We start from the raw sequence: 27183 nt of genomic DNA, 5'->3' as shown, positions 1-27183 counted from the left end.
AACACATAGCTACTGGTACAAACCCTCAGCCCCGAGGGTGGACTACTCCCTCCTCATCATGGTGGCCGCCGGGATGATGAAGATGGCCACCGGTGATGGTTTCCCCCTCCGATAGGGTGCCGGAACGGGGTCTAGATTGGTTTTTTGTGGCTACAGAGTCTTGCGGCGGCGGAACTTCTAATCTAGGGTTGTCTTCAGGGTTTTTGGAATATTTGGCAATTTATAGGGCGAAGAGGCGGTGCAGGAGGCCACTGAGGTGGGCACAACCTACCTGGGCGCGCCTATGGTACTTCTTTGGTCCACGGGGTGTCTTCTGGTCCACAAAAAATCTCTAAAAAGTTTCGCTGCGTTTGGACTCCGTTTGGTATTGATTTTCTGCGATGTAAAAAACAAGCAAAAAACAGCAACTGGCACTAGGCACTATTTCAATAGGTTAGTCCAAAAAATGATATAAAGTTGCTATTAAATGATTGTAAAACATCCAAGAATGATAATATAGCAGCATGAATACTTCATAAATTATAGATACGTTGGAGACATATCAGCCTCCAAGTCAACTTGTGGTTCACCTTGATGTGAAGTTGAGGCTTCCACTTGAACGGACAAAGTACTCTCCTTCACCTCCGTTGGGCGAAATAGAAAAATCTTGGATTGCTTCCGAAGGATCTTTGTCTCCTACATTAATTGTAAATTGCTCTAATTGCGAGTCGTTAGATTCATCAAACTTCACATCTACCGTCTCTTCAACCTTTTGGGTGAAATTGTTGTAGACACGGTAAGTGTGAGAGTTTGAGCCATAACCGAGTAGGAAACCTTCATGAGATTTAGGAGTAAATTTCAAATGACGATGCTTATCAAGAATTGAACACTTTGAGCCAAATACTCGAAAGTATACAATTTGGGGTTTGTTATCAATGAGAAGCTCGTATGCCATCTTGCCGAGAAGCTTGTGAAGATAGAGTCGATTTGTAGCATGACAAGCTGTCTCAACCGCTTTCGCCCAAAAGTGTCTTGGCGTCTTGTATTCATCAAGCATCATTCTTGCCATCTTAATAAGTGTCCGGTTCTTCCTCTCAACAACTCCATTTTGTTGAGGTGTGTACGTGGCTGATACGTCTCCAATGTATCTATAATTTTCGATTGTTTCATGCTATTATATTATCATTCTTGGATGTTTTATAATCATTTTATAGTCATTTTATATCATTTTTGGTACTAACCTATTGACATAGTGCCAAGTGCCAGTTGCTAATTTTTGCATGTTTTTTACATCGCAGGAAATCAATACCAAACGGAGTCCAAACGCCGCGAAACTTTTTGTGGATTTTTTGGACCAGAAGACAACCAATGGGCCGAAGAATCACCTGGGGGCTGCTCCGAGGGGAGCACAACCCAGGTTGTGCCCACCTCGGGTGCCCCCTGGACCGCCCCTTTACTCTATAAATATCCCAATATTCGAGAAACCCTAGGGGAATCGACGAAAATCAATTCTAGCCGATGCATAGTCCAGAACCACCAGATCCAATCTAGACACCATCACGGAGGGGTTCACCACTTCCATTGGTGCCTCTCCGATGATGCGTGAGTAGTTCTTAGTAGACCTCCGGGTCCGTAGTTAGTAGCTAGATGGCTTCCTCTCTCTCGTTTGATTCTCAATACAATGGTCTCTTGGAGATCCATATGATGTAACTCTTTTTGCGGTGTGTTTGTTGGGATCAGATGAACTTTGAGTTTATGATCAGATCTATCTTTTTATCCATGAAAGTTATTTGAGTTTCTTTGATCTCTTATATGCATGATTGCTTATAGCCTCGTATTTCTTCTCCGATATTTGGGTTTTGTTTGGCCAACTTGATCTATTTATCTTGCAATAGGAAGAGGTGCTTTGTAGTGGATTCGATCTTACGGTGCTTGGTCCCAGTAACAGAAGGGGAACCGACACGTATGTATCATTGCTACTAAGGATAAAATGATGGGGTCTATTTCTACATAAATAGATCTTACCTACATCATGTCATCATTCTTATTGCATTACTCCGTTTCTCCACGAACTTAATACACTAGATGCATGCTGGATATCGGTCGATGTGTGGAGTAATAGTAGTAGATGCAGGCAGGAGTCGGTCTACTAATCTTGGACGTGATGCCTATATAATGATCATTGTCTGGATATCGTCATAATTATTTGAAGTTCTATCAATTGCCCGACAATAATTTGTTTACCCACCATTTGCTATTTTTCTTGAGAGAAGCCACTGGTGAAACCTACGGACCCCGGGTCTCTTTCTCATATTATTTGCCTTTGCGATCTATTTTCCTTTGCTTTTATTTTCAGATCTATTAAATGAAAAATACAAAAAAAATCCCCTGCTGCAATTTATTATTATTTATTTTATTTGGCGTTCGATCTATCAATCTACTACAATTTATTCATGTCCGTTTTGCCAATTTCTGGCGCCGTTACCCGAGGGATTGACAACCCCTTTAATACGTCGGGTTGCGAGTATTTGTTATTTGTGTGCAGATGCCGTTTACGTATTGTTGCTTGGTTCTCCTACTAGTTCGATATCCTTGGTTTCATCATTGAGGGAAATACCTACCGTCGTTGTGCTGCATCATCCCTTCCTCTTTGGGGAAATACCGACGTAGCTTCAAGCCGCATCAGTGGCCGAGAACTCATGTGAAATCCGTTCTTTGTCAAGAAAGGTATCCACATTGGTGTTCTTGAACCCCGTTCCATTGTCGCTTCGAACCTTCTTGATCTTCACTTCAAACTGGTTTTGGGCCTTCCTAGCGAAGTTCTTGAAGATCTTTTGGACCTGTGATTTATGATCAAGAAAGAACACCCACGTAAATCTTGAAAAATCGTCAACAATGAACAAACCAAACGAGTTACCACCGAGACTCTTGTAGGCGTTGGGACCAAAAAGATCCATTTGAAGTAGCTCAAGCGGTCTTCTCATGGTCATGATGTTCTTCACGGGATGACTTCCTCCAACTTGTTTTCCTGCTTTACAAGCACTACATAGTCTATCCTTGTCAAATATGACATCTTTAACACCAAGGATATGATCACCTTTAATAAGCTTATCAAGGTTTCGCATGCCCACATGACCTAACCTTCTATGCCATAACCAACCTTTAGAAGATTTAACAATTAAGCAAGTACGAGGTCGAGCTCTCTTAGTGAAATAAAAAATGTATAAATCACATCTACGAATACCGGTAAAGACTATATTATGATTATCTCTTCGAAACACTTGGCAATCTACTTCAGTAAATAGAACATTGAAACCGAAGTCAGCTAGTCTAGACACGGAAAGTAAATTGTAGCCAGGAGATTCAACGAGCATAACATTTTGGATAGAGCTAACGTTGGAAATGGCCACCTTACCAATGCTAAGTACCTTACCCTTGGAGTTATCTCCAAAAGTGACATACTTGTGTGGACCATCGTTCTTAGCGGTGAGGCAGTGCAGGAGGCCACTAAGGTGGGCATAACACACCTGGGCCCCCAGGCGTGCCCTGGTGGGTTGTGCTCCCCTCAGAGCTCCCTGCTGGTACTTCTTTGGCCCACAGGGTGTCTTCTGGTCCAGAACCAAAAAGTTTTGCTGCGCTTGGACTCTGTTTGGTATTGATTTTTTGCGATGTAAAAAACAAGCAAAAAATAGCAACTGGCACTGGCACTATGTCAATAGGTTAGTCCCAGAAATGATATAAAGTTGCTATAAAATGATTATAAAACATCCAAGAATGATAATATAGAAGCATGAATACTTCATAAATTATAGATACGTTGGAGACGTATCAGCATCCCCAAGCTTAATTCCTACTCATCCTCGAGTAGGTAAATGATAAAAGAAATAATTTATGAAGTGTGAATGCTAGCAAAGTGCATAAGTTTGATCAATGATAATTTCAATCACTTTTCCTAGCATCATAACATCAATTCTTTCTGATAAAACTTCTCATGTTAAAGTAGCAACCAATTCACATGTTAAGGTTCAAACAATGAATTCTCTTGAAACTCAACAACCTATATTCTTAGTCACCAAACAATTGCAATTCAACTTATTTAACAGAGTCTAAGTAAAAGCTCCACATACTCAATCATCATATAGTCTTCCATGATTGCTAGTACTCAAAGCATATTCTTAGAACAAATGGCATCCATCAAACACAGAGAAAGATAGGGGCTTAATATTTTGCCTCCCAACTCATTTATCATAGAGATAATTGTCAACAATAATAAATCATGATCAAATATATTTGACTGGTCATATGTGCCTAGATCTTTCCCCACCACATGATGCTTGCCAACTAGAGAACAATTGAGATTGCAATAAGAATGCATACTATTGACTCTTTGCATAAAAGTAAATACTGAAAAGTAAAAGATAGGCCCTTCGTAGAGGGAAGCAGAGGTTGTCATGCGCTTTTTATTTGGATGCCCAAGCTCTTAATGCAAAGGACTGTCATGTTATATTGCCCCTTATGATAGCAACCTTTATTATGCAGTCCGTCGCTGTTATTATTTTGCCATCACAAGTTCATACAACGCTCAATTTTCCCTTACAATAAAAGATCAAACATATTTAGGAGCAATTTTTATTGCTTTATGCACCAATGACAACTTACTTGAAGGATCTTATCCAATCCGTAGGTAGGTATGGTGGACACTCCTGGCAAGAAACTGGGTTTAAGGGTTTTTGGATGCACAAGTAGTATCTCTACTTAGTATGAATTTTCGGCTAGCAAAAGATCCTAGGCAAACACCACATGCTGGACGATCCATAACAATATAACTTCTATGCAAATATACCCAAACACAACTCATTACGTTGTCTTCCTTGTCCAACTTCAACTAATTTGCTCAAGTTTGAAAATAATTAATGGGTATTCACAATCATAGAAGATGTCCAAGATAATATATTTGAATGTGAAAGTTCTCTTCCTTATAGTAATCATTCATGAATTGCTTGTATGACCAATATTGTGATTGTCACGCTTCAAAAGATTTCACTTTCTAAACCCAATGTGAAGCTACCTCTAGGCATCATATGAATATATAATTTCAACTTCATTACATTCAATGTATTCAACAATTTACTCATGGGATATAAGCGAAGCATGAGAGTAAATGACAAACTACTCCAAAAAGATATAAGTGAAGATCATGCGAGTAGTTAAGTAAATGGTGAAGGAAATATGCCTTAGAGGCAATAATAAAGTTGTTATTTATATTTCCTTATATCATGATAAATGTTTATTATTCATGCAAGAATTGTATTAACCGGAAACTTTGTACATGTGTGAATACATAGACAAACAAAGTATCCCTAGTAAGCCTCTACTAGACTAGCTCATTAATATGGTTAAAGTTTCCTGACCATAGACATGTGTTGTCATTCGATGAACGGGATCACATCATTAGAGAATGATGTGATGGACAAGACCCATCCGTTAGCTTAGCATAATGATCGTTTAGTTTTATTGCTATTGCTTTCTTCATGACTTATACATGTTCCTCTGACTATGAGATTATGCAACTCCCGAATACCGGAGGAACACCTCATGTGATATCAAACGTCACAACGTAACTGGGTGATTATAAAGATGCTCTACAGGTGTCTCCGATGGTGTTTGTTGAGTTAGCATAGATCAAGATTAGGATTTGTCACTCCGTGTATCGGAGAGGTATCTCTGGGCCCTCTCGGTAATGCACATCACTATGAGCCTTGCAAGCAATGTGTCTAATGAGTTAGTCACGGGATGATGCATTACGGAACGAGTAAAGAGACTTGCCGGTAACGAGATTGAACTAGGTATGATGATACCGACGATCGAATCTCGGGCAAGTAACATACCGATGACAAAGGGAACAACGTATGTTGTTATGCGGTTTGACCGATAAAGATCTTCGTAGAATATGTAGGAGCCAATATGAGCATCTAGGTTCCGCTATTGGTTATTGACCGGAGATGTGTCTCGGTCATGTATACATAGTTCTCGAACCCATAGGGTCCGCATGCTTAACGTTCGATGACGATTTGTATTATGAGTTATGTGATTTGATGAACTGAAGTTTGTTTGGAGTCCCGGATGAGATCACAGACATGACGAGGAATCTCGAAATGGTCGAGACATAAAGATTGATATATTGGAAGGTCATGTTTGGACACCGGAATGGTTTTGGAATGGTTCGGACATTTTCCGGAGTATCGGGGGTTATCGGAAGCCCCCCGGGGGAGTTAATTGGCCTTCATGGGCCCTAGTGGAGAGACGAGGCGGCGGCCAGGTGGTGGCGCGCGCCCCCAAGCCCAAACTGAATTGGACTAGGGTTGGGGGGCTTTCCTTCTCTCCTCCTCCTCCTTCCCTCCTTCTCCTATTGGGAATAGGAAGGGGGGGGGGGGCGAATCCTACTTGGACCGGGAGTCCAAGTAGGACTCCCTCCTATGGCGCGCCTCCCCTTGGGCCGGCCACCTCTCCTCCCCCCTTTATATATGTGGGAGGGGGCACCCCAAAGGCACAACAAGTCTTCTCTTAGCCGTGTGTGGTGCCCCCCCTCCACAGTTACACACCTCGGTCATATCGTCGTAGTGCTTAGACGTAGCCCTGCACCGGTAACTTCATCATCACTGATACGCCCCCCTACGTATCTATAATTTTTGATTATTCCATGCTGTTTTATTATCATTCTTGGATGTTTTATAATCATTTTATATCATTTTTTGGTACTAACCTATTGACATAGTGCCAAGTGCCAGTTGCTGTTTTTCCATGTTCTTTACATCGCAGGAAATCAATATCAAACGGAGTCCAAATGCCACGAATTTCTACGATGATTTTTTATGGGCCAGAAGGAAGACAATGGACCCTAGTTGCACCTGGTTGGTGCCCCGAGGGGGGCACAACCCACCAGGGCATGCCAGGAGGCCCAGGCGCGCCCTGGTGGGTTGTGCCCACCTCAGGTGCCCCCCGGACCGCCTCTTTGCTCTATAAATACCACAATATTCCAGAAACCCTAAAGGAGTCGACGAAATATTCATCCAGCCGCTGCAGAGTCCAGAACCACCAGATCCAATCTAGACACCATCACAGAGGGTTTCACCACTTCCATTGGTGCCTCTCCGATGATGCGTGAGTAGTTCCTTGTAGACCTTCGGGTCCGTAGTTAGTAGCTAGATGGCTTTCTCTCTCTCTCTCTCTCTCTCTCTCTCTCTCGCTGAATTCTCAATACAATGGTCTCTTGGAGATCCATATGATGTAACTCTTTTGCCGTGTGTTTGTTGGGATCTGATGAAATTCTAGTTTATGATCAGTCATATCTTTTTATATCCATGAAAGTTATTTGAGTTTCTTTGATCTCTTATAGCCTCGTATTTCTTCTCCGATATTTGGGTTTTGTTTGCCCAACTTGATCTATTTATCTTGCAATGGGAAGAGGTGTCCGGTAGTGGGTTCGATCTTACGGTGCTCGATCCCAGTGACAGAAAGGGAAACGACACATATGTATCGTTGCTACTAAGGATAAAAAGACGAGATCTATATCTACCGCCATATAGATAAACGGATCTTGTCTACATCATGTCATCGTTCTTATTGCATTACTCCGTTTTTCCATGAACTTAATACACTAGATGCATGCTGGATAGCGGCGATGTGTGGAGTAATAGTAGTAGATGCAGGCAGGAGTCGATCTACTAATCTTGGATGTGATGCCTATGTAATGATCATTGCCTGGATATCATCATAATTATTTGAAGTTCTATCAATTTCCCAAGAGTAATTTGTTTACCCACCGTTTACTATTTTTCTCGAGAGAAGCCACTAGTGAAAACTACGGCCCCGGGTCTTCTTTCTCATATATTTGCCTTGCGATCTACTTTTCCTTTGCATTTTTATTCAGATCTATTAAACCAAAAAAATACAAAAATACCTTGCTGCGTTTTATGTTTATTGGCGTTCGATCTATCAATCTACTACAATTTATCTCACGTCCACTTGCCTATCTTGAGGCGCCGTACCCCGGAAGGGATTGACAACCCCTTTAACTCGTCGGGTTGCAAGGTGTTGTTGTTTGTGTGCAGGTGTTGTTTACGTTGTGTTGCTTGGTTCTCCTACTGGTTTGATACCTTGTTTTCATAACTGAGGGAAGTACCTACCGTCGCTGTGTTACATCATCCCTCCCTCTCTGAGGAAATACCGACGTAGTTCCAGCTGCCATCAATCACCGTCGCCACGCCGTCGTGTTGACGGAACTCTCCCTCGTCCTCAACTGGACAAGAGATCGAGGGACGTCATGGAGCTGAACGTGTGCTGAACGTGGTGGTGTCGTATGTTCGGTGCTTGGATCGGTTGGACCGCGAAGACGTTCGACTACATCAACCGCGTTACTAAACGCTTCCGCTTCTGGTCTACGAGGGTACGTGGACACACTCTCCCTGCTCATTGCTATGCATCTCCTAGATAGATCTTGCGTGATTGTATGTAATTTTTTTGAAATACCGCGTTCCCAAACAAATGGGTAGCTAATTGAGGACTCTCTCTTATTTAGAACTTTCATATCTAAGTATTTTATTTAAATAGCAAGAAAAACAAAATAAAATGATATTCCAACAATAGCACACATCATGTGAAGAAGCAAAAACTTAGGATCAACCGATACTAACCGATAATTGTTGATGAAGAAAGGTGGGATGCCTACCGGGCATCCCCAAGCTTAAATGCTTGAGACTTCTTGAAATATTATCTTGGGATGTCTTGGGCATACCCAAGCTTGAGCTTTTGTGTCTCCTTAATTCCTTTTATATCACGGCTTCGCTAAATCTTAAAAACCTCATCCACACAAAACTCAACAAGAACTCGTGAGATAAGTTAGTATAAATCAATGCAATAAACTTATCATTCTCTACTATAGCAAATCACTAAAATTATTATTCAAAATTGCATACTAATTGCCTCTGCATATTTAGTACTCCTATCCTCAAATAGAATCATTAAACAAGCAAACATATGTAACAATGCAAACATAACAGCAATCTGTCAAAACAGTACAGTCTGTTAAGAATGCAAGAATATCAACACTTATTTAACTCCAAAAATTCTGAAAATTTACCATACTGTAGAAAATTTATCATAGCTTATTGTGCAAAAAAGTTCAACATTTTATCACATTCTGACTTTTCTAGAGAATTTTTGCAACAACGATAAACTTTCTGTTTTCAAACAGCAACATGTAGACTTGCAAAATAAGCATAGTAACGGCAATCATTGCCACTTTTATTGAAATAAAAGATGCAAAACATTATTCTAAATAACAGCAAGAAAATCCTTGTAAAATAAAATGATGCACCAAGAAGAACTCATATCATGTGACGAATGAAAATATAGCTCCAAGTGAGGTTACCGATAATGTTGGAGATGAAAGATGGGATGCCTTCCGGGGCATCCCCAAGCTTAGTTTCTTGGATATTCCTTGGATATTAACTTGGGGTGCCTTGGGAATCCCCAAGCTTAGGGTCTTGTCACTCCTTATTCTCCTCATATCGATGTCTCACCCAAAACTTGAAAACTTCAATCATACAAAACTTAACGGAACTTCATGAGATATGTTAGTATGATAAAGAGCAAACCATTCACTTTGGTACTATCAAAGACAAGATTCATAATTGTTCTCACACAATGCCTAGTGTACCCTATCATTTATAAAATTTATATTGAGCAATATAAGCCATAGAAACTAGAAAACAAGCAAACTATGCATTGAAAATAGAATCTGTCAAAAAGAGAACAATGTGTAATAATCTGTACTCCAACCATACTTCTACTACTCCAAACATTCTGAAAAATTAGGACAACATAGGGAATTTGTATATATATCACCTGGAAAAAACTCAGATCAAAATCATGTTCCAGTGAATTTTTAAAATTACTGATTGAGCGCAAAAGTTTCGGTTTTTGCACAGAATCAAGTCAACTATCATCCACACTATCCCAAAGGTTTTACTTGGCAATTTATTGAAACAAAAGCTATAAAACATGATTAATACAGTAGCCTAATCATGCGAACACACAAAAACAGTAGGTAAAAGTGTTGGGTTGTCTCCCAACAAGCGCTTTTCTTTAATGCCTTCTCAGGTAGGCATGATGATTTCAACGATGCTCACATAAAAATAAAGAATTGAAATACAACGGGAGCATCGTGAAGCATATGGCTAGCACATTTAAGTCTAACCCACTTCCTATGCATAGGAATTTTGTGAGCAAACAATTTATGGGAACAAGAATCAACTAGCACAGGAAGGCAAAACAAGTGCAACTTCAAAACTTTCAGCATATAGAGAGGAAACTTGATATTAGTGAGAAGCCTAGAAGCATATGTTCCTCTCTCATAATAATTTTAGTAGCATCATGAATGAATTCAACAATATAACTATCACATAAAGCATTATTTTCATGATCCACAAGCATAGAAATTTTATTACTCTCCACATAAGCAAATTTATTCTCATGAATAGTAGTGGGAGCAAACTCAACAAAATAACTATCATGGGATTGAAAATTAAAATCATGATGACAAGTTTCATGGTTATCATTATTCTTTATAGCATACATGTCATCACCATAATCATCATAGATAGGAACTTTGTTGTCATAGTCAATTGGAACCTCTTCCAAAATAGTGGATTCATCATTAAATAAAGTCATGACCTCTCCAAATCCACTTTCATTATTATTACAACAAGATTCAACACCCTCCAAAATAGTGGGATCATCATTACCTAGAGTTGACACTCTTCCAAACCCAATTTCATCAATATAATCATCATAAATAGGAGGCATGCAATCATCATAATAAATTTTCTCTTCAAAACTTGGGGGACTAAAAATATCATCTTCATCAAATATAGCATCCCCAAGCTTATGGCCTTGCATATCGTTAGCATTATGGATATTCAAAGAGCTAATACCAACAACATTGCAATCATGCTCATCATTCAAAGATTTTTTGTCAAACATTTTATAGAATTCTTCTTCTATCAATTGAGCACAATTTTCATTTCCATCATTTTCACGAAAGACATTATAAAGATGAAGAATATGATGCAACTTCAATTCCATTTTTACTTTTCTTTTATAAACCAAACTAGTGATAAAACAAGAAACTAAAAGATTCAATTGCAAGATCTAAAGATATACCTTCATGCACAAACCTCCCAGGCAACGGCGTCATAAAAGAGCTTGATGTCTACTACACAACTTGTTCTTGTAGACTCGTGTTGGGCCTCCAAGCGCAGAGTTTTGTAGGACAGTAGCAAATTTCCCTCAAGTGGATGATCTATGGTTTATCAATCTATGGGAGGCGTAGGATGAAGATGGTCTCTCTCAAACAACCCTGCAACCAAATAATAAAAAGTCTCTTGTGACCCAACACACCAAATACAATGGTAAATTGTATAGGTGCACTAGTTCAGCGAAGAGATGGTGATACAAGTGTAGTAATAATAGTAGATATTGATTTTTGTAATAGAAACAATAAAAAACAGCAAGGTAGCAAGTAACAAAAGTGAGCACAAACGATATTGCAATGCTTGAAAATAAGGCCTAGGGTCCATACTTACGCTAGTGCAATCTCTCAACAATGCTAATCTAATTGGATCATATAACCATCCCTCACGTGCGATGAAGAATCACTCCAGAGTTCTTATCTAGCGGAGAACATAATAAGAAGTTGTTTGTAGGGTACGAAACCACCTTAAAGCTATTCTTTCCGATCAATCTATCCGAGAGTTCGTACTAAAATAACACCAAGCTATTCTTTCCGATCGATCTAACCAAGAGTTCGTACTAAAATAACACCATATGATACACATCAACCAACTCTAATGTCACCTAGATACTCCAATGTCACCGCGAGTATTTGTGAGTTGATTATACGATATGGATCAAACAATTTCAGATTCACAATACTCAATCCAACACAAAGAACCTCAAAGAGTGCCCCAAGATTTCTACCGGAGAAACAAAGACGAGAACGTGCATCAACCCCTATGCATGGATTACCCCAATGTCACCTCGGTAATCCGTGAGTTAAGTGCCAAAACACATATCAAGTGAATTAATATGATACCCCATTGTCACCACGGGTATTCATAGCAAGACATACAACAAATTCTCTCAAATCCATAGAAGTATTCAATCCGATAAAACCAAATCTCAGAGGGAAAACTCAGCTCACAACAAGATAGAGAGGGGAAAACACCATATGATCCAACTATATTAACAAAGCCCGTGATACATCAAGATCGTGACATCTCAAGAACACGAGATAGAGAGAGAGATTAAACACATAGCTACTGGTACAAACCGTCAGCCCCGAGGGTGGACTACTCCCTCCTTATCATGGTGGCTGCCGGGATGATGAAGATGGCCACCGGTGATGGTTTCCCCCTCCGGTAGGGTGCCAGAACGGGGTCTAGATTGGTTTTTTGTGGCTACAGAGGCTTGCGGCGGCGGAACTTCTGATCTAGGGTTGTCTTCGGGGTTTTTGGAATATTTGGCAATTTATAGGGTGAAGAGGCGGTGCGGGAGGCCACTGTGGTGGGCACAACCCACCTGGGCGCGCCTGGGCCCCAGGCGCACGCTGGTGGGTTGTGCTCCCCTCGGAGCTCCACTTTGGTACTTCTTTGGCCCACCGGGTGTCTGTCAAAAACAACACACGAAAAAAAGAATCTGTCAAAAACAGAACAGTCTGTAGTAATCTGTATCAAACGAATACTTCTGTAACTCTAAAATTCTGAAATAAATTGGTGGACGTGAGGAATTTGTCTATTAATCATCTTCAAAAATAATCAACCTAAAATCCCTCTTTAGTAAAAAATGGCAGCTAATCTTGTGAGCGCTAAAGTTTCTGTTTTTTACAGCAAGATCACAAAGACTTCACCACAGTCTTCCCAAAGGTTCTACTTGGAACAAACACTAATTAAAACATAAAACCACATCTAAACATAGGCTAGATGAATTATTTATTACAAAACAGGAACAAAAATAAAATTGGGTTGCCTCCCAACAAGCGCTATCGTTTAACGCCCCTAGCTAGGCATAAAGCAAGAATAGATCTAGGTATTGTCATCTTTGGTGTGCAATCCATAAGTGGCTCTCATAATAGATTCATAAGGTAATTTAATTTTATTTCCAGTAAAGTGTTCCATGCCTTTCCTTAACGGAAATTGGAATCTAATATTTCCTTATTTCATATCAATAATTGCACCAATCGTTCTAAGGAAAGGTCTACCAAGAATAATAGGACATGTAGGATTGCAATCTATATGAAGAACAATGAAATCTACGGGTACATAATTCCTATTTGCAACAATAAGAACATCATTAATCCTCCCCATAGGTTTCTTAATGGTGGAATCCGCAAGATGCAAATTTAAAGAACAATCATCAAATTCACGGAAACCTAACACATCACACAAAGTTTTGGGAATCGTGGAAACACTAGCACCCAAATCACATAAAGCATAGCATTCATGATATTTAATCTTAATTTTAATAGTAGGTTCCCACTCATCATAAAGTTTTCTAGGGATAGAAACTTCTAATTCAAGCTTTTCTTAATAAGACTGCATTAAAGCATCAACGATATGTTTAGTAAAGGCCTTATTTTGATCATAAGCATGAGGAGAATTTAACACGGATTGAAACAAGGAAATACAATCTATCAAAGAGCAATTATCAAAATTAAATTCCTTGGAATCCAAAATAGTGGGTTCATTGCTATGTAAAGTTTTGACCTCTTCAATCCCACTTTTATTAATTTTAGCATCAAGATCTAAAAACGCCAAATCATTGGGACGCCTTTTAACTAAAGTTGACTCATCTCCAGTCCGATCTTTATAAAGATTCATATTGGAAAACAAATATTTAATAGGAGACACATCAATCACTTGTAGATCTTCATCATTATTATCATGAAAACTAGAAGAACACGCTTTCACAAAGCACTCCTTTTTAGCACGCATCCTAGCGGTTCTTTCTTTGCACTCATCAATGGAAATTCTCATGGCTTTGAGAGACTCATTGATATCATGCTTAGGTGGAATATATCTAATTTTCGAAGAATCAACAGCAAGAGAAATTCTATCCACCTTCCTATCCAACTCGTCAATCTTAGGCAATTTTTCTTCAAGCAAAGCGTTGAAATTCTTTTGTGAATTCATAAATTCTTTAACACTAGTCTCAAAATCAGAGGGAATCTTATTAAAATTACCAAAAGAGTTGTTGTAGGAATTACCATAATTATTAGAGGAAATTACCATAATTATTAGACGAATTATTAGGGAACGGCCTAGAATTAAAGTTTCCTCTATACGCGTTATTACCAAAGTTGTTCCTACCAACAAAATTCACATCCAAAGATTCATTATTATTCTCAATCAAAGTGGACAAAGGCATGTCATTAGGATCAGAAGAAACACTCTTATTAGCAAACAATTTCATAAGTTCATCCATCTTTCCACTCAAAACATTAATCTCTTCTATCGCATGAACCTTTTTACTAGTGGATCTTTCTGTATGCCATTGAGAATAATTTACCATAATATTATCTAGGAGTTTAGTAGCTTCTCCTAAAGTGATTTCCATAAAAGTGCCTCCCGTGGCCAAATCTAAAAGATTTCTAGAAGCAAAATTCAATCCGGCATTTTTTTGTATAATCATCCATAAATTCAAACCATGTGTAGGGCAATTACGTATCATTAATTTCATCCTCTCCCAAGCTTGTGAAACATGCTCATGATCAAGTTGCTTAAAATACATAATATCGTTTCTAAGAGAGATGATCTTATCGGGAGGAAAATACTTAGAGATAAAAGCATCTTTGCACTTATTCCATGAATCAATACTATTTTTAGGCAAAGAAGAGAGCCAAGTTTTAGCACGATCACTAAGCGAAAACGGAAATAGCTTCAATTTAAAAATATCATTATCCACATCTTTCTTCTTTTGCATGTCGCACAAATCAAGAAAGTTGTTTAGATGGGTAGCGGCATCTTCACTAGGAAGGCCGGCGAATTGATCTTTCATGACAAGATTCAACAAAGCAGCATTGATTTCACAAGATTCAGTATTGGTAAGAGGAGCAATCGGAGTGCAAAGGAAATCATTATTGTAGGTATTGGTAAAGTCACATAATTTGGTATTATCTTGAGCCATCGTGACAAGCAAGCAATCCAACACATGAGCAAACTAAAAGCAAGCGAGAAAAGAGGCGAACGGAAAAAGAGAGGGCGAATAAAACGGCAAGGGTGAAGTGAGGGAGAGGAAAACGAGAGGAAAATTGCAAATAATGTAATGCGGGAGATAAGGGATTGTGATGGGTACTTGGTATGTTGACTCTTGCGTAGACCTCCCCGGCAACGGTGCCAGAAATCCTTCTTGCTACCTCTTGAGCACTGCGTTGGTTTTCCCTTGAAGAGGAAAGGGTGATGCAGCAAAGTAGCATAAGTATTTCCCTCAGTTTTTGAGAAACAAGGTATCAATCCAGTAGGAGGCTACGCGCGAGTCCCTCGCACTTGCACAATACAAATAAATCCTCGAAACCAACGCGATAAGGGGTTGTCAATCCCTTCACGGTCACTTACGAGAGTGAGATCTGATAGATATGATAGGATAATATTTTTGTGATAAAGATGCAAAGTAAAATAAAAGCAAAGTAAGAACAAAGGCAATAACAAAGTGTTGGAAGATTAATATGATGAAGATAGACCCGGGGGCCATAGGTTTCACTAGTGGCTTCTCTCAAGAGCATAAGTATTTTACGGTGGGTGAACGAATTACTGTTGAGCAATTGACAAAATTGAGCATACTTACGAGAATACCTAGGTATGATCATGTATATAGGCATCACGTCCGAGACAAGTAGACCGACTCGTGCCTGCATCTACTACTATTACTCCACACATCGACCGCTATCCAGCATGCATCTAGAGTATTAAGTTCATAAGGACAGAGTAATGCTTTAAGCAAGATGACATGATGTAGAGGGATAAATTCATGCAATATGATAAAAACCCCATCTTGTTATCCTCGATGGCAACAATACAATATGTGCCTTGCTGCCCCTACTATCACTGGAAAAGGACACCGCAAGATTGAACCCAAAGCTAAGCACTTCTCCCATTGCAATAAAGATCAATCTAGTAGGCTAAACCAAACTGATAATTCGAAGAGACTTGCAAAGATAACCAATCATACATAAAAGAATTCAGAAGATTCAAATATTGTTCATAGATCATAAACCCACAATTCATCGGTCTCAACAAACACACCGCAAAAAGAAGATTACATCGAATAGATCTCCACGAGAGAGAGGGAGAACATTGTATTGAGATCCAAAAAGAGAGAAGAAGCCATCTAGCTAATAACTATGGACCCGAAGGTCTGAGGTAAACTACTCACACTTCATCGGAGAGGCTATGGTGTTGATGTAGAAGCCCTCCGTGATGGATGCCCCCTCCGGCGGAGCTCCGGAACAGGCCCCAAGATGGGATCTCGTGGGTACAGAAGGTTGCGGCGGTGGAATTAGGTTTTTGGCTCCGTATCTGATCGTTTGGGGGTACGTAGGTATATATAGGAGGAAGAAGTACGTCCGTGGAGCAACGTGGGGCCCACGAGGGTGGAGGGCGCGCCCTGGGAGTGGGCGCCCCCTACCTCGTGGCCTCCTGGAAGCTTCTCTTACGTAGGGTCCAAGTCTCCTGGATCATGTTCGTTCCAAAAATCATGCTCCCGAAGGTTTCATTCCGTTTGGACTCCGTTTGATATTCTTTTTCTGCGAAACTCTGAAATAGGAAAAAAACAGCAATTCTGGGCTGGGCCTCCGGTTAATAGGTTAGTCCCAAAAATAATATAAAAGTGAATAATAAAGCCCAATATTGTCCAAAACAGTAGATAATATAGCATGGAGCAATCAAAAATTATAGATACGTTGGAGACGTATCAGAACCCCACACTGAGCAGAAAATGCTTCCTTGGTCCGGATGGGTTCAATCGGTTGGCCATCGCGCGCGATTGCTGTGATCGTGAACCTTTCATCCTGGCGCAACTTTTTCTTCGGGCCTCGTCTCGTTACCGAAGTTTTGCTCGATCCAAAGGGCTAGAAAAGAAGAAAGAAGAGAGTTAATATGTGTACATACCAAAACAACTAATGCATCAAATAGCTAGTCAGCACAGGCTTAATTAATATATATACCTGGCCGGACTCCGTTCGGTCACCGGAGCCATCATGACGATCTCCTTCTTCCACTGGCATTCGGTCACCGGAGCCATCATAATCATGTCCTTCCTCCTCCATTGTTCGATCACGGTAGCCTGCTTCACCCTCTCCTTCCAGACCATCGGTGTCGTTGAGATACAACAAGACATCACCTCCGGCGAGGATCATGTCCCCCAACACCTGTTCTGCTTCCAAGTCTTGGTGCTCCATAGTTTCTGCAAATATTACAACATGGCAATTAATATACAAACATGACAGATGGATATATTAGTGGCAAATGTAGACATAGCTAGATAATCAAAACAAGGAATCATATTAGTGGCCTCGACGCTTCTATGGTTTGGGTTGGCCTCGGCAACGCTTCTAGGATTTGGGATAGCCTCGACGACAACGCTCTTTTAACTTAGTAAATTTGGGTGGCCTCAGCAGCGCTTCTAGGGTTTGGGCCGGACCGCCTCTCTCATGATTATCCGACGTCCAGACCGACAAGGGATTTAACAAAATGGCGCCATTCTGGATGTGCAGAAAATGGTCCATATTTTTCCTGATCTCATCTACCCTTCTATATGTCACGTTGTCTAGTGTCAAAGAATTCAAGAAAACCATGACTTCATCATTAGCCAGAAATGACAGGCGCATAATGGTATGAAGCTCCTCAAAGTTGTTTTGGAACGGAGTTCCTGATAGAATAATTTACTTTTTGGTACAAAGTTCAGCAAGAGCCTTCCGAATATCGCTATTTGGAAGGCCTTTGCTGAAATTCGTACCAAAAGGCGAATTATTCTATCAGGAACTTTGTTCCAAAACAACTTTGAAGAGCTTCGTAGCATCATACGCCTGTTACTTCTAGTTAATGATGAAGCCATGGATTTCTTCAATACTTTGACAGACAACGTGACATATAGAAAAAAATTGGATCAACTTGTGCACATCCATAATGGGGGCATTCTTGATAAATATGGACCCTCGACCCCTGGACAACCCTCAACCCCTCGACGACCCTCGACCCTCGACCCCTCAGCGACCCTTGACCCTCTACACTAGTTCAAGACCCTCGACTGCTCGGCGATCCACGACCCTCTACCCTAGTTCCCGACCCTCAATCCCCTCATGTCACGTTTTTCTAGTGTCAAAGGATTCAACAAAACCATGTCTTCAACATTACACGAAAGTAACAGTCGCATGATGGTACGAAGTTCTGCAAAGTTGTTCTGGAACGGAGTCCCAGATAGGATAATTCGCTTTTTTGGTACAAAGTTCAGCAAGAGCCTTCCGAATATCGCTATTTGGAAGGCCTTTGCTGAAATTCATACGAAAAGGCGAATTATCCTATCTGGGACTCCGTTCCAGAACAACTTTGCAAAACTTCGTACCATCATGCCCCGGTTACTTCCGGTTAATGATGAAGCCATGGATTTCTGCAATACTTTGACACAAGGCAACCTGTCGACCCTCAACCCCTCGGCGACCCTCGACCCCTAGGCGACCCTCTACCCTAGTTCCCGACCCTCGACCGCTCGGCGATCCTCGACACCCTCGTTCCCGATAAAAATTAAGAAGAGGAAGAAGAAAAAAAAAGAGGAGAAGAAGAAGGAATAGAGGAGAAGAAGAAAAAATAGAATATCTTCTTCTTCTCCTCTACCCTAGTTCCCGACCCTCGACCGCTTGGCGATCCTCGACACCCTCGTTCCCAAAAAAAATAAGAAGAGGAAGAAGAAAAAAAAGAGGAGAAGAAGAAGAAGAAAAAAAAATAGAAGAAAAAAAGAGGAGAAGAAGAAGGAATAGAGGAGAAGAAGAAAAAATAGTTCTATTTTTTCTTCTTCTCCTCTATTCCTTCTTCTTCTCCTTTTTCTTCTTCTTCTTCTTCTTCTTCTTCTTCCTCTTATTATTTTTTCTCCTCTTCTTCCCCTTCTTCTTTCTCCTTCTTCCCCTTCTTATTTTCCTTTTTCCTCTCCTTCTTTTTCTTCTTCTTCCTTCTTCCTTCTTCCTCTTTTCTTCTTTTTCCTTATTTTCCTTCTTTCTCGACGACCCTAACCCTAAACAGTACAACTAACGACAATGACTTCGCTTGCATACATATGAACAAATATGATCGATCATCTATGAACAATAAAAACATCATATGATATATGAAAAAAAAATCACATCTATGAACAAAAAATTCATATCATCATATATATATGCAGAAAAAACATCATATATGACGCTGAACAAAAAAACATCATATATGCATACATACATATATATATATATATCCATACATCAACATTACATCAATATATATGCAAAAAAACATCATATATATATATATGCAGAAAAAAATATGCGGGGGCCACGGCGGCCACGTCCACGGCGGCGGCGGCGGCGGGGGCATGGCAGGGGCGCGGGGGCTCATAGGGGCGGCGTCCGCGACGGTGAGGTCGGGCCGGGCTGAGGCAGAGGCGGCGCGCGCAGGGCAGGGCAGGGGCCGACGCGGGGAAGCGACGACGAGGTCGGGGAGGCTGTCGGCGACGGCGAGGTCGCGGAGGCGTCGGCAATTGCGACGGCGACGGCGACGAGGAGCGGATGGCGACGGGGGCGGCGACAGCGACAAGGAGCGGGCTGCGTCGGGGCGCTGGGGTGTTGGCGATGGCGACGGCGACGAGGCATGGGCGGCGGACGGCATCGGCGTGGGCTCAGGGGCGGGGCACGGGCCACGGCGACGGCGTCGGGCAGCCTGGTGGCGTCGATGAGCTCGGCGTCGTCGGGGGGCAAATGGTCGATGAAACTGAAAACTTTCACAAGTCCTGCTTATATACACGACGGATTGGTCCCGGTTCGTGGCACCAACCGGGACCAAAGGTCTCTTTTCAGCAACCCAAAGGGCGGGAATCAGGGACCTTTAGTCCTGGTTGGTGGCACCAACCGGGACTAAAGGGCGTGCATTGGTCCCGGTTGGTACCACGAACCGGTACCAATGCACCCCTTTAGTCCCGGTTGGTGCACCGGTACCAATGCACCCCTTTAGTCCTGGTTGGTGCCACCAACCGGGACCAAAGGCCTTGTGCTACCCGCGTCGCGGCCAAAAGTTTAGTCCCACCTTGCTAGTTGAGAGAGCTCGAGAGTGGTTTATAAGCGCTACTGCGCCCACCCTCTCGAGCTCCTCTCAACTCCATGCTTTCGGGCCTAATTTGTCACTATGTGCCTGTGGGCCTACTGGGCCTGCTGTGGGCTTGAATCCTGACCCATGGTTGGGTTTCTAGTCATATTCAGGCCGTGGTGGCCCAGTAGGTGGCATTTTTTTAATTTTTTTGTTTTCTTTGTTGCTTTATTATTTTATTTTGTTTCTACCTACAACAAAATACTTACTGTTGCAATTTTTATTTATTTTATTAAAGATTATTTATTTTACTTTATTAAAGTTTATTTTGTTTCTACTTATTTATTTCATTAAAGTTTATTTTATTTTATTTTGTTTCTACTTATTTATTTTATTAAATTTTATTTTATTTTATTTTGTTTCTACTTATTTATTAAAGTTTATTTTGTTTCTACTTATTTATTTTATTTTGTTTCTACTTTTTTTTATTTTTTTATTTATTTTATGAAAACTGTTTTTTGCTTTTAATGTTTTGAAGAGAAAATACTTTGATAATTTTAGTTGCATAAATTTTATATAATTTTAGTTTCAATAATACTAGAGGTTTATAAAAGCTTTTTAGTTGATTCCATTAGCTATTAGAGTTTCATTAAATTTTTCTAGTTCATTCTTTTTTCTATTAGAGTTTCATTAAAGTTTTATAGTTCATTCTTTTAGTTTATTATTTTTGCTATTAGAGTTTCATAAAAAATTTCCAGTTCATTCTTTTTTATATTAGTTCACTCTTTGAGCTAAATGACCCTGAAATTGAAAAGCACTTCAGATGAACTCCAAAGAGGTTGAAAATTGGCATGGTATCATCATTTCACCCACATAGCATGTGCTAAAAAGTTGAGAGGGTTACGGCAAAAACTGGATGCACTTCGTGTACAAAACGGACAATCTCTTTCGAAGTATCAGGGTTTCGGACGAAAGCTCATCTGTTACAAAGGGATTTCATTTTTTTGAACTTATTTGAACTCCAGACTTTTTATGTGTTCAAAATGCACCATCCAAAGCCACATCATCAATTTTCAACCCTTCCGACTCCATTTCTTATTTTTCATGCATTTACTGATTTTTTGAGCTATATGACCCTGAAAATGAAAAGCACCACAAATGAACTCTATAAAGGTTGAAAGTTGGCATGGTATCATCATTTCACCCACATAGCATGCGCTAAAAATTTGAGAGGGTTACGGCAAGAACTGGATGCACTTCGTGTACAAAATGGACAATCTCTTTCGAAGTATCAGGGTTTCACACGGAAACTCGTCTGTTACAAAGGGATTTCATTTTTTTGAACTTATATTTGAACTCCAGACTTTTTGTGTGTTCAAAATGCACCATTCAAAGCCACATCATCAATTTTCAACCCTTTCTGACTTCATTTGTTATTTTCATGCATTTGCTGATTTTTTTGAGCTATATGACCCTGAAAATGAAAAGCACTACAAATGAACTCTGAAAAGGTTAAAAGTTGGCATGGTATCATCATTTCACCCACATAGCATGTGCTAAAAAGTTGAGAGGGTTACAACAAAAACTGGATGCACTTCGAGTACAAAACGGACAATCTCTTTCAAAGTATCAGGGTTTCATACGGAAACTCATGTGTTACATGGATATTCTAGATCAAAGGCATCATCATAATAGTCGTGGAGAGAAAGTCTTCACTTTTTCTTCGCTTGTGTCCGATAACCCAAGAGTATAGGGGATCTATCGTAGTACTTTCGATAAGTAAGAGTGTCTAACCCAACGAGGAGCAGAAGGAAATGACAAGCGGTTTTCAGTAAGGTATTCTCTGCAAGCACTGAAATTATCGGTAACAGATAGTTTTGTGATAAGGTAATTTATAATGGGTAACAAGTAACAAAAGTAAACAAGGTGCAGCAAGGTGGCCCAATCCTTTTTGTAGCAAAAGACAATCCTGGAAAAACTCTTATATGAAGGAAAGCGCTCCCGAGGACACATGGGAATTATCGTCAAGCTAGTTTTCATCACGCTCATATGATTCGCGTTCTTTACTTTGATAATTTGATATGTGGGTGGACCGTTGCTTGGGTGCTGCCCTACCTTGGACAAGCATCCCACTTATGATTAACCCCTATTGCAAGCATCCGTAACTACAAAAGAAGTATTAAGGTAAACCTAACCATAGCATGAAACATGTGGATCCAAATCAGCCCCTTACGAAGCAACGCATAAACTAGGGTTTAATCTTCTGTCACTCTAGCAACCCATCATCTACTTATTACTTCCCAATGCCTTCCTCTAGGCCCAAATAATGGTGAAGTGTCATGTAGTCGACATTCACATAACACCACTAGAGGAAAGACAACATACATCTCATCAAAATATCGAATGAATACCAAATTCACATGACTACTTATAGAAACACTTCTCCCATGTCCTCAGGAACAAATGTAACTACTCACAAATCATATTCATGTTCATAATCAGAGGGGTATTAATATGCATAAAGGATCTGAACATATGATCTTCCACCAAATAAACCAACTAGCATCAACTACAAGGAGTAATCAACACTACTAGCAACCCACAGGTACCAATCTGAGGTTTTGGGACAAAGATTGGATACAAGAGATGAACTAGGGTTTGAGAGGAGATGGTGCTGGTGAAGATATTGATGGAGATTGACCCCCTCCCGATGAGAGGATCGATGGTGATGACAATGGTGATGATTTCCCCCTCCCGGAGGGATGTTTCCCCGGCTGAACAGCTCCACCGGAGCCCTAGATTGGTTTCGCCAGGTTCCGCCTCGTGGCGGCGGTGTTTCGTCCCGAAAGCTTCCTCCTTATTTTTTCTAGGACGAAAGACTTCATATAGCAGAAGATGGGCACCAGAGCCTTCCAGGGGGCCCATGAGACAGGGGGGCGCGCCCAGGGTGGTAGGGCGCGCCCCCACCCTCGTGGCCAGGGTGTGGCCCCCCTCTGGTTGATTCTTTCTCCAGTATTTTTTATATATTCCAAAACGTGCCTCCGTGAAGTTTCAGGACTTTTGGAGTTGTGCAGAGTATGTCTCTAATATTTGCTCCTTTTCCAGCCCAGAATTCCAACTGCCGGCATTCTCCCACTTCATCTAAACCTTGTAAAATAAGAGAGAATAGGCATAAGTATTGTGACATAATGTGTAATAACAGCCCATAATGCAATAAATTTCGATATAAAAGGATGATGCAAAATGGACGTATCAACTCCCCCATGCTTAGACCTCGCTTGTCCTCAAGCGGAACCCATAGCGAAAAATATGTCCACATGTTTAGAGATAGACGTGTCGATAAAATAAAATACGGACATGAGGGCATCATGATCATTCTTATAACAGCAACATATATATATATATATATATATATATATATATATTCATATGATTTCTTATGCTAAAGTAACAATCTATTCACAATGTCAAGTATGAATCAGAAACTTCATTGAGAACCAACAAACTATAATCTCAGTCATTGAAGCAATTGCAATTTATCATAACATCGGAAAGAGTCAATATAAGAGCCTTTCAGCAAGTCCACATACTCAACCATCATCTAGTCTTTGACAATGGCTAACACTCACACAATACTTATGGGTATGAAGTTTTAATCGGACACAGAGAAAGATAGGGGCTTATAGTGTTGCCTCCCAACCTTTTACCTCAAGGGTAATGTCAACAATAATAGTTCATGATAACTTACATCCAATTGGATATATATATATCAGGATCTTTCCAACACAATGTGCTTGCCGAAGGATAAAATGTAAAAAGGAAGGGTGAAGATCACCATGACTCTTGCATAAGGTATAGGACAAAAGTAAAAGATAGGCCCTTCGCAGAGGGAAGCAGAGGTTGTCATGTGCTTTTATGGTTGGATGCACGAAATCTTAATGCAAAAGAACGTCACTTTATATTGCCATTTGTGATATGGACCTTTATTATGCAGTCCGTCGCTTTTATTGCTTCCACATCACAAGATCGTATAGAGCTTATTTTCTCCACACTAATAAAGCATACATATTTAGAGAGCAATTTTTATGGCATGCAACAATGACAACTTACTTGAAGGATCTTACTCAATCCATAGGTAGATATGGTGGACTCTCATGGCAAAACCGGGTTTAAGGATATTTGGAAGCACAAGTAGTATCTCTACTTGGTGCAAAGGATTTGGCTAGCATGAGGGGGAAAGGCAAGGTCAACATGTTGGATGATCCATGATAATATACTTTATTTCGGATATAAGAAAACATAACCCATTACGTTGTCTTCCTTGTCCAACATCAACTTTTTAGCATGTCATATTTTAATGAGTGCTTACAATCATAAAAGATGTCCAAGATAGTATATTTATATGTGAAAAACTCTCTTTCTTTATTACTTCCTATTAATTGCAACGATGACCAAAACTATGTTTGTCAACTCTCAACAACTTTTATTCATCATACTCTTTATATGTGAAGTCATTACTCTCTATAAGATCAATATGTTCTTTTTATTTCTTTTTATTCTTTTTCTTCTCTTTTATCTCAAGATCATAGCTAGAAAATCAAGCCCTTGACTCAAAACTAATCTTTATTATATATATAGCTCACGGACTCGATTACATAGAAGGATCATAAAGCATAACTCAAAACTAGATCATACTAAAACTTTATTCTACTAGATCAAGATGTAACCAAACGGATCGAACTAAGAAAAACGGTAAAGATAGGAGTGTGATGGTGATACGATACCGGGGAAACTCCCCCAAGCTTGGCGGTTGCCAAGGGGAGTGCCCATACCCATGTGATTATGTCTCCTTCTTCGGAGGTGGTGATGATGGAGTTGTTGACGATGACAATTGTGCCTTCAGCTTCTTCATATTGTAATTGAGAAGAGCAATTTCCTCCTTTAAATCATCGTCCTCCGATTCCAGCTTCAAGATCTTGTCACATAAATCTCCTTTGCTTTTCTGCCGAAAACGAGAAGGAATAGATCGATTGTTAGACAGTTTAGCCGTCTTAGGGAGACTAGACTTCTTGAACTTCATGTGCATATCCCCAGGTTGAGGTAGAGGGGCAACCTCCTCCTCCGAACTTGAATCATTGATCCTCATCAAATGAGCATCCTCCTCATCATCCGTAGTTCGACCACAAGGAGATAGATCCCCATAGGTCTTTGGGTCAGCAACTAGATGTGAGACATAGCTCTCTCCGTCGGAATCCTGAGATGACATCTTGCTCCAAACCTGCTACAGAAGAAACTCAAAACAAACACAGAGGATATTTGCGTGGTACGGTGGTCAAAACCTTCAGGAGATTATATAATGAATTTTTACCGACCAAAAGAAGTATCGTGCAAGAAAACGGAGTCCGGAGGGCACACGAGGTGCCCACGAGGCAGGGGGCGCACCCAGGGGGTAGTGCACGCCCTCCACCCTCGTGGATGCCTCGTGTCCTCTTCAGACTACTTCTTATTTTCCTATTTTCTTAAATATTCCAAAACAGAGAAAAATTGCTATTAGAACAGTTTTGGAGTCGGTTTACTTACCGTACCACATACCTATTCCTTTTCGGAGTCCGAGACGTTCTGGAAAGTGTCCCTTATGTACTCCTCCGGGATTACGGTTTCAATAACATTGGTTTCAACATTTATGGGATTACCTAAGATATAGTGTTTGATTCTTTGACCGTTCACCACCTTCGGATTTGTGCCTTCGAAGTTGTTGATTTTTATGGCACTGGAATGATAGACCTCCTCGATAACGTAAGGCCCTTCCCATTTAGAGAGAAGTTTTCCTGCAAAAAATCTTAAATGAGAGTTGTATAGCAAAACATAATCACCTACATTAAACTCACGCTTTTGTATCCTTTTGTCATGCCATCTTTTAACTTTTTCTTTACACAGTTTGGCATTCTCATAGGCTTGGGTTCTCCACCCATCAAGTGAGCTAATGTCAAATAGCCTCTTCTCACCAGCAAGTTTGAAATCATAGTTGAGCTCTTTAATGGCCCAATATGCCTTATGTTCTAGTTCAAGAGGTAAGTGACATGCTTTTCAATAAACCATTTTATATGGAGACATACCCATAGGATTTTTATATGCAGTTCTATAGGCCCATAATGCATCATCAAGTTTCTTGGACCAATTCTTTCTAGATCTATTAACAGTCTTTTGCAAAATTAATTTGAGCTCTCTATTACTAAGTTCTACTTGAACACTAGACTGCAGGTGATATGGAGATGCAATTCTATGATTAACATCATACTTAGCAAGCATTTACGAAAAGCACCATGAATAAAATGTGAACCACCATCAGTCATTAAATATCTAGGGACTCCAAACCTCAGAAAAATAACTTCTTTAAGCATCTTAATAGAGGTGTTATGATCAGCACTACTAGTTGGAATATCTTCTACCTACTTAGTAACGTAATCAACAGCAACTAAAATATGTGTATACCCATTAGAGGAAGGAAACGGTCCCATATAATCAAAGCCCCAAACATCAAATGGTTCAATAACAAGTGAATAGTTCATAGGCATTTCTTGACGTCTACTAATATTACCGATTCTTTGACATTCATCACAAGACAAGACAAACTTACGGGCATCTTTGAAGAGAGTAGGCCAATAAAAACCGGATTGCAATACCTTATGTGCAGTTCTATCTCCAGCGTGGTGTCCTCCATAAGCTTCGGAGTGACACTTACATAGGATCTGTTCCTGTTCATGCTCAGGTACACAACGTCTAATAACACCATCTACTCCTTCTTTATAAAGGTGTGGGTCAT

Source organism: Triticum aestivum, chromosome 4D, assembly GCF_018294505.1.
Source record: "Triticum aestivum cultivar Chinese Spring chromosome 4D, IWGSC CS RefSeq v2.1, whole genome shotgun sequence".
NCBI lineage: Eukaryota > Viridiplantae > Streptophyta > Magnoliopsida > Poales > Poaceae > Triticum > Triticum aestivum.
This window is presented reverse-complemented; position numbering follows the sequence as displayed.